Below are 15,151 nucleotides of genomic sequence, written 5' to 3'. Positions count from 1 at the left end.
GGCAGGAAAACTGATTAAACAAGACTCAAGCTGGAAGCCATTGAGTTCTGTCGTAAAATTCGTCTCAGGGTCTTCTTTTGGAATCATCCTTCCTCACCCACTACAGAGGTCACTGGACTACGTAATAAGTCCACATTTGTCCCTTACCAAAATATTCCTAAGGAGGTTCTCGCATTTGAACAAGTCCTCCTGTCATCGATAGAGAAAATGGAAAAAGGCAGACATTTTGTACAACAAAACATAGACCATAAACAGCGCGCAGCAATCAAAACCTTAAAAGAAGATAATTCAATCATCATAAAACAGGCCGACAAAGGCGGGGCTGTGGTGGTGTGGGCCCGTGAAAAATACCTATCAGAAGGCAATAAACAGGTGAACAATGCAACCTGGTACAGACGCCTCCAAGAAGATCCGACCAAAGACATTCAAAGACTAATTGCAGACACATTACAGAATGGCTTAGACGGTGGGTTTCTAGGCAGGAAAGAGTACGACTACCTACTAAGGAAACACCCAAGAACTCCGGTGCTTTATCTCCTGCCAAAAATCCACAAGAGCCTCCAAGATCCCCCAGGACGCCCAATCGTGTCCGGGTGTGACTCATGTCTTGAGCCCTTATCCCAGTACGTGGATTTCTTCTTGAAACCTTTCTTAAAGACGGTCAAATCGTATCTACGAGACACGACTGACTTTCTCCTCAAGGTTGAAGACACAGCGTTCAACTCTGAGACCCAACTGCTGGTCACAATGGACGTCACCTCCCTGTATACACAGATCCCGCAAGAAGAAGCACTAGAGGTGATGGAAATTTATCTGAACCAGAGAGAGAGGCCCCACCAAGTACCCACAGCGTTCATTTTAAGACTGGCCGAGATTGCATTAAAAAAGAACTACTTTTCATTTAATGGGGAGTTCTTCATGCAGGTCAAGGGCACCGCGATGGGGTGCCCTTATGCCCCAGAAATGGCCGTGCTGTACATGGCACAGTACGAACAGATGTTCATTGACAGCAATAACCCCTTCAAACAGCACATCTTACAATGGCTCCGCTACATAGATGACGTCTGGCTCCTGTGGCAGGGGAGCCAGACAGACCTTGTAGCTTTTCATGACTGGCTTAATAACCGGCATGCTGACATCAAATTCTCGATGGCACAAAGCAACGAAAGGATGACTTTCCTTGACGTGGAAATCATCAACATCAATGGAGTATTGAAATCCTCTCTCCATAAAAAGGATACAGACAGAAATACTATTTTGCACCATAAGAGTGCTCATCCCAGGAACTTGAAATCCAACCTTCCATATGGGCAATTGTTGCGCATTAGGAGGAACTGTTCGAACCTGAGGGACTTCACGTCTCATGCCGAGACGTTTTGCCAAGAAATGCAGGAGAGGGGGTACCCTAAAAAATTACTCAAGCACAACCTAACAAGAGCACGCTTCACCCCCCCGCGAAACTCTACTGCAAGTACGGCCCAAACCCACACTTGACCGGTTGGTCTGTGTCACCACCTTTGGACCAGACACCCACAAATTGAGAAAAACAGTGCTGAGCAATTGGCACTTATTGGCGAATTTAGACTGCCCACTATCTAATCCTCTGTTTGCCTACAAGAGGAATCAAAATGTTGGCCAACATATCATGAGGGCGGACGTCACTTTACCAAAAAAGAAAAGTGACCTTCTGAGCCAATGGAACCTTAAACCTATCACAGGGCATCACAAGTGCGGCACTTGTGTTGTATGCCCTAACACTATCGAGGGTGACGAATTCCAACATGGAACTGCCAGATGGAAGCACTCAGACTTTTCAAATTGTAAGACCAAAAATGTCGTGTACCTGGTCCAGTGCCCCTGCGATCTAATTTATATTGGCAAAACCACACAACAAGTGAACACACGCATTTGCCAACACCGATCCAGGATCAAGAATAAAATCATGACTGCTCCCATGGTGGAACACTTCATAAACGCCAGCCATGACGCTAATCATCTCAAATGGACAGTGTTGTACACACTACGCCCGGCACAAAGCAATGTGGATGTAGACAGGACGCTTTTGAAAACAGAAGCTTACTTAATACTGAAGTTTAACAGTGTGCAGAGGGGCCTCAACACTTTATCTGAAGTCGCTAGACTCTGATCCAATGGTGTCTTGTTTTCCTAACGACCGACTCGGTCGCGTCTCAGTAAGTTTTAAATGTAACATGGACTTTTCCCAATTCAATACATGACATTTGCACAAACTACAAATCCCATAATGCAAAGCTACACCTCAATGATTCATTGCCATAGCAACCACAGCAGCATCCATCTTGGGAAACCAGACAGAATGCTGCGACCCGTCAACTGAATCACACCGAGGTAAGCAATGCTCCCGCGGCAAAGCGCCGTGACCCAGCGCGCTCCTAAGGATTGAGGCATGCGGTAGACTAATAACAACTCCGTTTTTCCGTAGCGGAGATGGAGCCCGTCCACTAAACTTTAATACGTCGGCTTCGCCAAGACGTCCCTTCAGGCAACAGGATCCCCTTTGGACCAACACAGCGGCAAACGCAAAAGGTACAATTCCCGCATGTCGGAAGAGAACTGTTTTAAGACCCAGACTTTAGTGTACAAATACCGATATATAATCACTTTTTTGTACACAGCGCCACTGCCCCCTCCTTGACTACGAGCACGCTGCGGAGCCCTCATCCCGCAACAAGCAGCCGCTTTTTGACCGACTTTGAAACCAATGACGGTACGCTTAGTGGTGATTTGTTTTCTAAGTGTTAGTATTTAAATGTCCATCTTGTGCTAAATGTCCGTCCATTTTAATTGCAGGCGCCCCATACTTGGACCCACTTTCAAGTCTGCATTTCATTCACTTGCTGACATCAGCTTCTTCTAAATAGCGGTAGGTCATAGCTGACTGTCACAATACAAGGAGTGTTGCCTTTACACCAAATCATGACACTGAAACCTTTCCCCCCCTTTTTGTTTAAATTCACAGATAGATTAACTATGCCCTGATGAGAATCCCGACAGTTAATCTCTGGATTCGAAACGCGTCGGCGAATTAGAAAAGGACAATTCAAATTCAAGCCATTGCTGACGACAAAATAGAGTCTCGAATTCACTTTCGCGCTCCTTTTTTCTAATCTTTCCTTCCTTTGCTAGTTTTTTTGCTTTAATCAAACCTTGCACTGATGTAAATATTTGTTGCACTATGTACTTTGTCACATATGTTCAATGTTTCTATCTGTTGACCACATTCAGGTCTACGTTGAATTTTGACAATATGTTGTAATGAATAATTCAAACTTTGTTTAAAAATTGACGTTCCGTACAGGTCTTTTCTGCCTATCATATGTTGTGTACGACAAATATTCTATAAACTATAAAAGTAACTGGTATAAATAAAAGTACCGTGTTGAAAACGACAAACAGCGTCTTCAACCTGCCTTGATTTTTGGCTGTGATTGAATAGTGAGAGCCCCTCCAACAGAGGAGCACCCCGGACCCTCCTGGTCCACTCCAGACGCCATTTTGAGTCCACCGCGTGGGCTTGCATTTGCCAAGAGTTGTTGCCCCAATCCTGGGTCCAGCATCGCCGACAGCAGATACCTTCGTGGGACAGCTTGCACCTCCATCCTGGTCGCCGACAACGCCTCCTGGTCCGAGAGACTGCAGAGCCCAGCGTCGCCCACTCACCTGGTCGAGGTGACTTCACCCGGTGCCATCCTGGTGCCCATCTGATCACTGGCTAGTGATTAAGAACTGAGTCCCCTCTGCTTTCAGGTCGTCTCCATCATCGATCCAGGCTTGGATCACTCCGGACATCATCACTGGTCGCCTGCCAGCAACTTCTTCTTTCAGGCTCCATAGACTGTAACGAGGATTCCCGACGTCTTTTGAACCCTATGCAGCCGCGGCCCCTGGGCTAGGTAACCTGAGCATTTCGGTGCTCCAACATAGGCTCACTATCTAAGTGTCCAGATCCTTTTTCGTTTCAGCTCTACCTAATCTGATTCGTCCGATAACACTAACTTTACGAAATCTAGCATCCATAGACTTTGTCCCGCGTGAGAGTGCACACTCTGCACCCGATCTCCCTAGGCCTCCTGCTCCTAACCTGAAGGTTCAGTAGTGTAGTCCTAGCGATCCTGAAGCCTCTGGATCTTGTTACTTACCTGCTAGTATTTCGCATTCCACTTTTGTAGTATATGGTTTTTCGTGCCCCTCGGGCTTTTGTGTAAATTGTGCAACTTAAAGTATTTTCTTAAGAGTTTTGTTATGTGCTTAGCTCCCTGACTAGAATGGTGAGCACTGCATATCAGGCCTGTGAGAAGTTGGCCTGATATGCAGTGCTCACTATTCTAGTGATCACTATGTATCAGTCCAAACGACCCTTATTGATGATTGGTTGTAAGTCAACCTTATAGACCAGCTATCCTAGTAGCATGGACAAGAGCAGTCTTTAGGCTAAACTCTAGAGGGCGTGTTAAGCCAGCTGTTATACCATCACATATACCCCTTGAACACCAAGTGAAAGGACACCACACAAGTTTTTATGAAAATAAAAGGATATTTATTTATAACACAACAACCCTGGACTCTTTATGAGGACAGGGTGCTAAGCACAATACAAAACTCTTAAAGAAATATTGAAAGTCGCACAATTTAAACAGATGCCCGAGGGGCACGAAAAACCATATACTACAAAAGCGGAATGCGAAATTACTAGCAGGTAAGTACTACTCTCAGAGGCTTTAGAACCGCTGGGCCTACAATGCTGAACCCTTAGATTAGAAGCAGGAGGCCTAGGGACGTCGTGTGCAGAGTGGGAACTCTCACGCGTAATGCGGGACAAAGTCTATGGATGCTAGTAAATGCAAAGTTAGTGTTCTCGGGCGAACCCGACTAGGTAGGTCAAAAACGAAAGTGGATCTAGACACTTAGAGAGTGGATCTACGCTGGAGCACCGTGGTACTCGGTTTACCTAGCCCAGGGGCTGCGGCTGCATAGGGTTCAAGTGTCGTCGGGAATCCTCGTTGACGAACCAGGAGCCTGAAGTGGAAGTTGCTGGCAGGCGACCAGTGAAGATGTTCCGGGCTGATCCAAGGACTGGATCAGTGAAGGATACCTGTAAGCAGAGGGGACCAAGTTCTGAATCACTAGCCAGTGATTAGGAGGGCACCGGACGAGGTCACTCAGCCAGGCGAAGAGGTGACACTGGATTCTGCTGCTGCACGGACCAGGGCGCTGATGTCGACCAGGCTGGAGGTCTGCGAGCTGTCCCACGTCGGATGTCTGCTGCTGGCGATGCTGGATCCGGTGAAGGAGGCAACAAGCCTTGGCTACGGCAAGCCCACGTGGCGACACAAAATGGCGTCTTGAGTGGACCAGGAGGGTCTGAGGAGGGTCCCCTTCAGGAGGAGACAAGGGCCAGTCTAGAGGAGCTAGACCAGCGGTGAAACAAACGTAGGACGTCGTCTGGAGGGTCACTAGCCAACGGGCAAGTGACCGGACAACGTAGCAGCAACCCAGGAGCAAAAAGGGCCCCACGCAGATTTGGTGGATGCTGGGGGGCTGGACTTTGGTGCTCGTGCTGCTTGGGGTTGGGGCTTCTCTTACCCCAGTGCACCCACTCGAGGGTCCCTCGGTGGTCGTGCTGGTTCAGTGTTGTGCTGGTTCTGATGGTCGCCGGGTCCTCTGGTCTCATCGCACCCACGGTTCTCAGCTGTGCTGTAGAGGCAGGTTGAGGTCCAAGAGGGCAGGGAGTCCGGGTCTCGTTGAGCTGGGCAGTCTGGTTCCGGAGGAAGGACGTTTCAGCAGACCGCAAGATACTTAGTTGGTCCCTGCTGCTGCAGGGTGACTACTCCTTAGTCACAAGGGAGAAATCTTGAGAAGAAGTCTTGAGTTCCTTTCGTAGAAAGTAGTTTCAGGATTCAAAGATGATCTAATCTGGAAGGGTCCCCGCTCCTACCTTTATTCTAAGAAATGGGGCTGGTACGCGACTAGGTCCTGCCCATGGGTGGGACCAGGAAGGGGGGTGGTTACACCCCTCTCCCCGTCCGGACTTTCCCCAGTTCAGGGGCTGGTGTGCCCCTGGAACTGGTTCAAGCCGGCATATGCACAGTGAGCACCGGGGTGCCACTTGCAGTCACCTTCCTCTAAAGCCCTGCCTACCTGGGATACACAAAACCCTGTCTGGGATGGTGCTAGCACCGCCCCTGACAGGAAACCCTTTGTCCAAGCTCTCCTCGCTGGAAGGACTCCCAGCAGCAGGAGGTCAGACTTGTGTCTGTGGTGGCAGCATCCATTTTGTGATGCTGAGGCTCGAGTTAACTTTAACCGGGGTTCACAGTTACATACATGTCGTGTCCCTCTAGAAGGGTTGAATGCTAACCCCGTCGCCAGAATTGGCGAGGGGTTAGTATTCCAATTCGTATGACACCTTACTCGACATGTTTTGATAAAGCGATACCAAAGTTGGCAAATAACCGCGAGGATTATAAGGCACTTAAGAGTATATGGTACACGTTATCATGGAACAGCTATTAGGACTTGGTTCCGCAAGCTGCAGACGGGCTCAGCTCATGCCAGAGCACCATCTCACATAATTCCAAGCACTCTGCCTTCAGGATTGTCAAGGCCTGCCATAGGAGTGACTGATAGGAATATATGTGTCCATTTTAGGGTTAGATATAGGTATACTATATCTAAAGCAAAGGGTGATTACACCACCTTGCCCCAGCTGTCGTGCAGCCAGTTGTGTCAGATTTGGACGGCCAGCCAGGGGTGGCATAATACATGCTGCAGCCCCTGGTAGGCCCTGGGTACACCTATGCCCTGAGTTACAGGGTCTGATAAGGTGGCCCAGTACCAATTGGTAAATGCACCTAAGGTACACGTGTCAATTTAGTGAGAGAACAGCTAGGCTGTGGGTCTGATTAGCAGGCCCACAGCCAGGGAAGTCGTAAACCAGTGAAGCAAAAAGCAAAAATCTGGGGTGATCATAGGATTGCAGACCCTACTCTCCTACAAGGCCAACTTCTCACATTATATAGTTAGGAATTAGCATTTAAAAAACCTTGCAAATTCACTTAAAAAAACCATAGGTTTCAGGCCTTATATAGTTAGGAATTAGCATTTAAAAAACCTTTGAAATTCACTGAAAAAAACATAGGTTTCAGGCCTTATATAGTTAGGAATTAGCATTTTAAAAACTTTTAAAATTCACTCAAAAAACTATACGTTTTAGGGGTGTTGTAGTTAGCTGGACATTTCACTCATACAAAAGCATTGGAATTGCTTCTATATAGTTAGTTGTACTAACTATATTTCGCGCTTATATCGTATGCGCTCGGGTGCTTCCGGGTGCGCTTACGCCGTGCGTATCACGCGGACGCGGCTACGCGATACGTCACGATTATGTTTTCATTCGCGACAATAGCGCAAACGGGACGCTCACCGGTACTCGCACCGGGGCGCACCGCAAGACTGCGCTTTCCGGTGCGCATACCGGTACGCGCACCGGGAGGGCTCCAGGGCAAAAAAATAAATAAATGAAGAATATACATTAAAAAAAATAGTATTACATAAATATACAATATAGGATTCATTATAAAAAATATTATATTTGATAGAAATAGAAATTTGCTATTAAAAAACCTTTGAAATTCACTGAAAAAAACATATGTTTGAGGCACTATATATAGTTAGGAATTAGCATTTACAAAACCTATGAAATTCACAGGAAAAACCATAGGTTTCACACCAGTTATAGTTAGGAATTAGCATTTAAAAAACCTATTAAATTCACTGAAAAAACCATCTGGAAATTTTACTGACATAAAACCATTGAAATTCCCACGTTATAGTTAGTTGGACTCACTATAACTTGGGCGCCTGCAATGCACTGCTGATGACGTCACATATTACATCACTCATGGCAATAGCAGCCTACTAAACACCAGAGCTGAATCATGCTGTAATGAATTTCCACCATACATGAAAAAACATGCATTAGAAACCTGAGAAACAACAATAAAGTTTGTTTTAATGCTCAGAAAGCATTAGAAATTCTTATAAAACACTGAAAGCATAGGAAGCTCCCTGGCTGCATTGCAAATCCCCAATCTAAAAAGACTGAAAAGCTAACCTGCAGCTGAATGCAATAAACTGACACCGTGCCTTTAAGGCACCCATGACCCCCAGCTTCCCATCATGCCGCAGGGGTGACAGTTAGGTCAGTTGTTCTTTCCGGCTCTTTCAGGAAGGATCCTGGCAACACAGCTCCACTTTTCTGTTTTTCTGACAGAAATTTACTTCACTTTTCACAGTTTTTTGTCTCACTTTGAAATTTTACACCTTGTCAAGTAAGAATCTGTCTTTTATTGACAGTTTGGTGGGTATTTTCTACTTTGAAATGCCTTCCCTTTTTGAAAACTCCCCTCCTTGTGGCAACAGGAAGGCCAAGACAGCCATGAAGTCTGTATTATTTGTCTGCCTGAAGGACATGACCCAAAGGCCTGTCCTCACTGCAAAACCCTGACAGGAAGAACTCTGGAGGACAGGGAGAGGATTCACATCTATGGCCTAGCCCAAAGGTCATCCAGAGGAAGGTCTCCAGTAAAGAAGGGCTCCAAGAGGGCTAGAACACCTTCAAAGGACAAGTCTTCACACCCTTCAGCGTCAGCGTCGGGCTCGGCGCTGAGGAAAGAACTACCAGTGGTTCATTTATCTAAAAAACGACCTTCGGCGGCGGGCTCGCCGTTGAGAAGAAGGGATTCAGGTACGTTGTCGACGTCTAGAATTCAAGACCCTCCGCCACTGTCAACTCTGCGACGATCGGCGTCGAGGAGCAAGACCCCTCCGCCATCAGCAACCCGGTGACGATCGGCGTCTAGGACCATCACACCTCCGCCGTCGTCAACCAGGCGATGATCGGCGTCGAGAAGTGTGACCCCCTCTGCCGTCGTCAACCTGGCGACGATCGGCGTTCAGGAGCAGAGATCCTCCGCCGTCGTCGTTTTCACGACGTTTGGCGTCGAGGAGAGGCTCACCTCTGCCGTCGCAGAGAGTCCAAAATCCTCCGCCGTCGACAACCAGACGTCGATCGGCGTCGAGGAGGAGATCTCCGTCGACGTCTCGTAGGCGTTCTGCATCGAGGGTGACCAATACCCTTCCGCCGTCGTCGCGTAGACACTCGACGTCGAGATTGACTGCTCCGCCCTCGCCCGAGCAGCGTCGAGGGCTCCGTCGTCTGCTTCACATCGCCGTTCGACGTAAAGACATCGCCGATCCTAGCACCGTCGAGACATTCGACATCAGAACACCCGACGTAGAGGCATCATGAGCAAGCTGGGTCGACGTCGAGGAACTCCGCTTCAGGGAGATCCAGAGGGGAATCGGTGATTCTAGTGACGGAATCAGCCTCCCGCCACTCATCCTCGCATTTTTTCTGGGCTAGCTGCCTCAAAGTCTAGAAGCCTGCCCGCAAGTTACCTTTGCGAGCCCCTTCTTCTGCAGAAGTGAGGTTGTCCCCTAGATGGAATCTGCCATTGGATCATTGGCGTGATTCAGGGGCTACGAGGCGGAAGCAAGATTACGCCAGTCCTATACACTGGTCTCCGCTTCAGAGACTAGTTGGAGAAGTGTACAGACGCAGCCCTCCCAGGCACAGAGTGCAAGCTGAAAGATCGCCTGTGAGGAGGCCTACTAGATCTCGTGCCCCCAGAAGGGAGGAACGTTCAGGAAGATCACTTGATAGGAGGCACAGTGCTCATCACAGGAGTAGGAGGACACCATTGACTTCTTCTACCTCCTCTACCTGATCTTCCAAGAGGGATTATTCTCCCTCACTTTCGGATAGCCCTATCTCTAGGGTCTCACCAGTTGATGACATCAAAACTTTCCATGATGTCCTGCAAAGAGGAGCTCAGAAGCTAAACATTGAACTGTCTATTCCACAAGTCACTACAACAGTGATTTTTGAAGGCACTTCACCAGAAGTCTGCTTCACGTCCTCTGCTGCCATTGGTTCCAGGGATTATGGACCCTGTCAAAGACATATTCCAGGCTCCAGCGACCATTAAAGCGGTGCCGGCTCGCATCCAGAAAAAGTACAAGCCAGCTACCTCTGACCCGGTCTTTGCCAAGACTGCCCCTCCTGCAGACTCAGTGAGCATAGCAGCAGCAGCACGAAAAACACACTCAGTCACTGCTACCTCCTCAGTCCCTCCAGATAAGTACAGCAGATCACAGGACTCGTGGGGTCGTACGGTATGCAACTCTGCCTCTTGTACACTGAAGGTCTCCAGTGCAGCTGCACTGTTGGGTAGATATGATAGAGCTTTATGGGACTCCATGGAGCATTTCAAGTCCAAACTGCCGAAAGAAGACCAGAAGGACTTTGAAGAGACAATGACAGAAGGCTGTCTGGTGGCGAACCAGATGATTAGCACGGCTGCGGACGGCGCAGCCCTTGCGGCACATTCTTATGACCATGGAATTTGCGCCAGAAGGTCGTCTTGGTTGCGCCTGACAGGCCTCAAGCCCGATGCACAACAACGCATCTTAAACCTTCCTTTTTCTGGTACCTCTCTCTTCGGTGAACACACTGACGAAGAGATGAGTAGAATGAAAGCAGAGCAAGAAACGGTCAAAGCAGTCAGTTTGGAAAAGAAAAAGGAGTTCAAGCGCCGTTTTAAGACCAACAAGGGCAGAGGGGCTCAACAGAGGGTTCAAACCCCTCAGTGGTCCCAAAACGAGAATCAGGACAAGACCCCGTTTCGAGGGGGAAAATCCAACCGAGGTAGAGGAGGTCAACAACAGCAATCCTCTACATCAACGAGAGGGGGGAGTCATGAGCAGTGGCTTCCTCTGGCGCCGTTGCCCACTCCAGTGGGAGGAAGTGCTTCACAACATCTGGCAGAGTGGTGCAGCATCACAAAAGATCGTTGGGTGCTGAATATACTGCGCAATCGATACTCGCTTCGTTTCCGTGCGCCCCCAAAGAACATTCCTCCAAACGAATCTCGTCCTCACCAGTTAGATCTGCTCCGAAGAGAGGTAAAGGTTTTTCTTCAAAAACAACCTATAGAAGAAGTATCTCCCTCGCAAAGAGGAAAGGGAGTCTACTCCAGATATTTTCTTGTCCCCAAGAAGGATCAGGAGAACAAGTTCCATCCCATCCTAGACCTTCGTCTTCTAAACAAGGTCATAGTCCAAGAGAAGTTCCTCTTGTTGGCTCTACACCAAATATGTCCATATCTACAGGAAGGCGATTGGATGTGTTCGGTGGATCTACAAGATACATACTTTCATATTCCAATTGCACTGCATCAACGCATGTATCTGAGGTTTGTGGTCGGCAACACACACTACCAGTACAGGGTGCTACCCTTCGGGCTCAAATCAGCACCGCAAGTCTTCACCAAATGCATGGCAGTGTTGTCAGCTTTTCTTCACAAAAAAGGGCTCTTAGTCTATCCGTACCTAGAAGACTGACTCATAAAAGGTCCATCTCCTCTTCAAATAGAGAGCGACTTCCGCCTTTGCCTGCAACAATTGCACAATCTCGGCCTCCATGTCAACATGGAAAAGTCAGTCCAACAGCCAACCCAGTCCATCCACTACCTAGGCTCCGTTCTGGACACAAGTTTGGGAAGAGCGTTTCCTTCGGAGGAGAGACTTTTTTCGATGCAGCAGAAGTGAGGATTCTGCTTGAGACCCGAAGTCCAACAGTCCGTCAGGTATCCTCCCTGCTGGGTTCCATGGCGTACTGCATCTTTCTCATACCACATGCCAGGCTGAGGATGCATCCTTTGCAACAGTCTCTGGAGGACCAGTGGGACCAACCGACAGGACGCTGGGAAGACCGTATCTGTCTTTCCCAGGCATCAAAGATTTCCATCAAGTGGTGGACTCAACCTCAAAATCTGTTGGTGGGAGTTCCTTTTCACCATCCTCTCCCAACTCAGTCAATAGTGACGGACGCTTCTTTTCAAGGCTGGGGGGCACACATGGGGTGCCTTCAAATACAAGGTCGGTGGTCGGCTCAAGAACAGACCTACCACATCAACATGCTGGAGCTCCGAGCGGTGCATCTCGCTCTCAAAGCCTTTCTCCCTGCAATGAAAGCCAACTCGGTCTTGGTGCAGACAGACAATACGACCACCATGTTCTATCTGAACAAACAAGGCGGCACACGATCACGCCCTCTCTCTCTGGAGTCCCAGGCGATCTAGCACTGGCTTCTCGCTCGGAACCGCTCGCTGGTAGCAGTGCACCTTCCAGGCGAGCTAAACATCAAGGCAGACGCACTCAGCAGGCACTTCGAAGATCAACCAGACTGGGTGCTCAACGACGAGGTAGTGGCAGAACTTTTTCATTGCTGGGGTCGTCCAACTATAGACTTGTTTGCAGACAACGAAAACAGAAAATGCAACGCCTTCGCGTCCAGATTCCACCGGCCAGGGACGCAGGGGAATGCACTCTTGATGGATTGGTCAGGGACATTTGCCTACGCATTTCCTCCCCTGTCTCTTATTCCGAAGGTGGTTTCCAAGCTCCTCAGATCGGACATGGAGATGATCCTAATAGCTCCGGACTGGCCACGGCAGTGGTGGTACCCGGATCTTCTTCATCTGTCTGTGTGTCCACACAGACAGATACCTTGCAGGCCGGACCTGTTGAGCAAGATGAGCGGGAGGATTCTATATCCCAACCTCCCCTCTCTGAACTTGACGGCATGGCTCCTGAAGTCCTGCAGTATGGACATCTGAATTTGCCTCCTGATTGTATGCGCATTTTAAGGGAAGCTAAGAGGCCCTCCACAAGAGCGTCATACGCGTTCAAGTGGAAGAGGTTCTATATTTGGTGTAGGGAGCATCATCTTGACCCCATTAAATGGCAGGAGGATGTTATTCTTCAATATCTTCTTTCCTTAGCAACATCTGGTTTGAAGTTTGCTTCCATTAGAGTGCACTTGTCAGCCATTGTGGCGTATAGGAAATCTCCAAACCAAAAGTCTTTCTTCCAGATGCAAGTGGTCAAGGACTTCCTTCAGGGGTTAAAGAAAGTCTACCCCCCTGTTCGAAATCCTTCTCCTCCCTGGGAGTTGAACCTAGTATTATCCAAGTTGATGGGAGCTCCTTTTGAGCCCATCCACAAAGCAACGTTACAACATTTATCTTGGAAGGCTGCGTTCTTAGTTGCTATCACATCAGCGCGCAGAGTAAGCGAAATCCAAGTGTTGTGTACAAAAGAGCCTTACACTGTTTTCCACCACAATAGAGTAGTATTAAGGACTCATCCATCCTTTCTACCAAAGGTTGTGTCTGATTTTCATATTAATCAGTCTATTTCTCTTCCATCCTTTTTTACAAGCCTTGCGACCCCGGCTGAGCGGTCGCTGCATTCTTTAAATCTCAAGAGTGCTTAAATTTTATTTGGAAAATACTAAGAGTATTAGGAAGACGGATCAGCTTTTTGTCAATTATGGTTTCATGAGAACGGGTTTTCCAGCTCCCAAACGATCCATCTCCAGATGGATCGTCTCCTGTATCAAATTGGCTTATCAGCTAGCGGGCAAGCCCTTACTGTTGACACCTAAGGCACACTCTACTAGGGAGAAAGCGGCCATATTAGCTTTCCTACATGATGTCCCTATGTCAGAGATTTGCATGGCTGCAATCTGGAGATCAGTTCATACCTTTACAAGGCATTACTGCCTAGAATCTGATTCCAGGACTGATACTCAAGTAGGTCAGGCCTCTTTGAGGAATCTATTTGGGTAGCCTGCGGCCTGTTCGAGCTTAGTTTTGTCTAGGCTTATGAATGATATACTGTTTTATTGATCCTTTCCCCGCAGTTGAGGCTTGCTATTCTATTCTAATGCTTATGACTATTGATGAGGATCCCCTGGAAGAGAAGGATTAGTTACTTACCTGTAATCCTAGTTTTCTTCCAGGGGTATCCTCATCAAAGTCATAAGCAACCCTCCCGCCTCCCCGGGCAAAGTACTGCTTTAACTTGGAGATATTGTTAACCTATTGTTTCATGTTTTTTTCAGTCTCCGCATCGAACAACTGACCTAACTGTCACCCCTGAGGCATGATGGGAAGCTGGGGGTCATGGGTGCCTTAAAGGCACCGTGTCAGTTTATTGCATTCAGCTGCAGGTTAGCTTTTCAGTCTTTTTAGACTGGGGATATATATATATATATATATATATATATATATATATATATAATATGATATGATGTTTCCGGGGTCCTGCGCCGGGGCGGGAATATTCTAATGCTCATGACTTTGATGAGGCTACCCCTGGAAGAGAATTAGGATTACAGGTAAGTAACTAATCCTTCTAGTAAGTCGTGTTACTAGGGCATGGCAATGGCCTCGCAGCACTCTGGCTGTGCTGCACCTTGCTGGCTAGAAGGTCAGATATTTCATCTATGAGTTGATGACAGTGCAATCTGATTATATCGCAATCCTTCCTCCTAAGAGAGAACAAGCATTTGCTATGCAATAGGTCTCGCATTTACGTGAGTTAAAGCTATTGGCATTGTAAATGAGTATGCCTTTTATTTAAGTTTTAAAAATGAAAACAAAAATAAAAGGCATTATTTGAAATGTGAGTAGCTCAAACTTGCATAAATGCGAGACCTACTGCATTGCAAATGCTTGTCTTATTATTGATGGATATCTTGCCTTATATGGACTGTTTACTACTTGCAATTCTGTACCGTGTATACCATGTTCCATTTTTTTCACCGGCGTTGCTGGTCTTAAACTCTATAAAAATGTGTTTATAAAAAAAAACAGGCAAATTTACTCCAGTCAGTGGCAGATAATTGCTTTTTCTTGGGGAAGCAAAAATAAAAGTAAAATGTACTAATGATATTTGCATAAAAAAGTGTTGTATGCAGAAATTTCTACCTGGTGAAATCTTGGCTGTATACATTTTAAGCATGTGTCTACTCCTAGAAAAAGACTGTTGCAGTCTTTCTGAGTTCCATAAGACCGAAATTAGATCAAAATCTAGAAATACTTCCACTGAAGTAAGTTTCTGACTTTAACTTACCACTTATTTGGGTTATTACGTAAATCATTCACAAAAATTCGATACTTCTGTTCAGCTTGCTGTGCAAAAT

At 47.3% G+C, this 15,151-nt stretch overlaps 1 protein-coding gene across 1 annotated transcript in view; it reads left to right on the top strand.

Moving 5' to 3' along the window:
• The window catches only part of PRKDC (protein kinase, DNA-activated, catalytic subunit), a 2,818,033-nt gene that overhangs the window by 411,110 nt on the left and 2,391,772 nt on the right, over positions 1 to 15,151 (top strand). The gene's annotated exons all lie outside the window — the stretch shown is intronic.

Source organism: Lissotriton vulgaris, chromosome 4_1 (genome assembly GCF_964263255.1).
Source record: "Lissotriton vulgaris chromosome 4_1, aLisVul1.2, whole genome shotgun sequence".
NCBI classification, from domain to species: Eukaryota; Metazoa; Chordata; class Amphibia; order Caudata; family Salamandridae; genus Lissotriton; species Lissotriton vulgaris.
The sequence above is the reverse complement of the archived record's forward strand: the minus strand, read 5'-3'. Positions and strand labels throughout refer to the sequence as shown.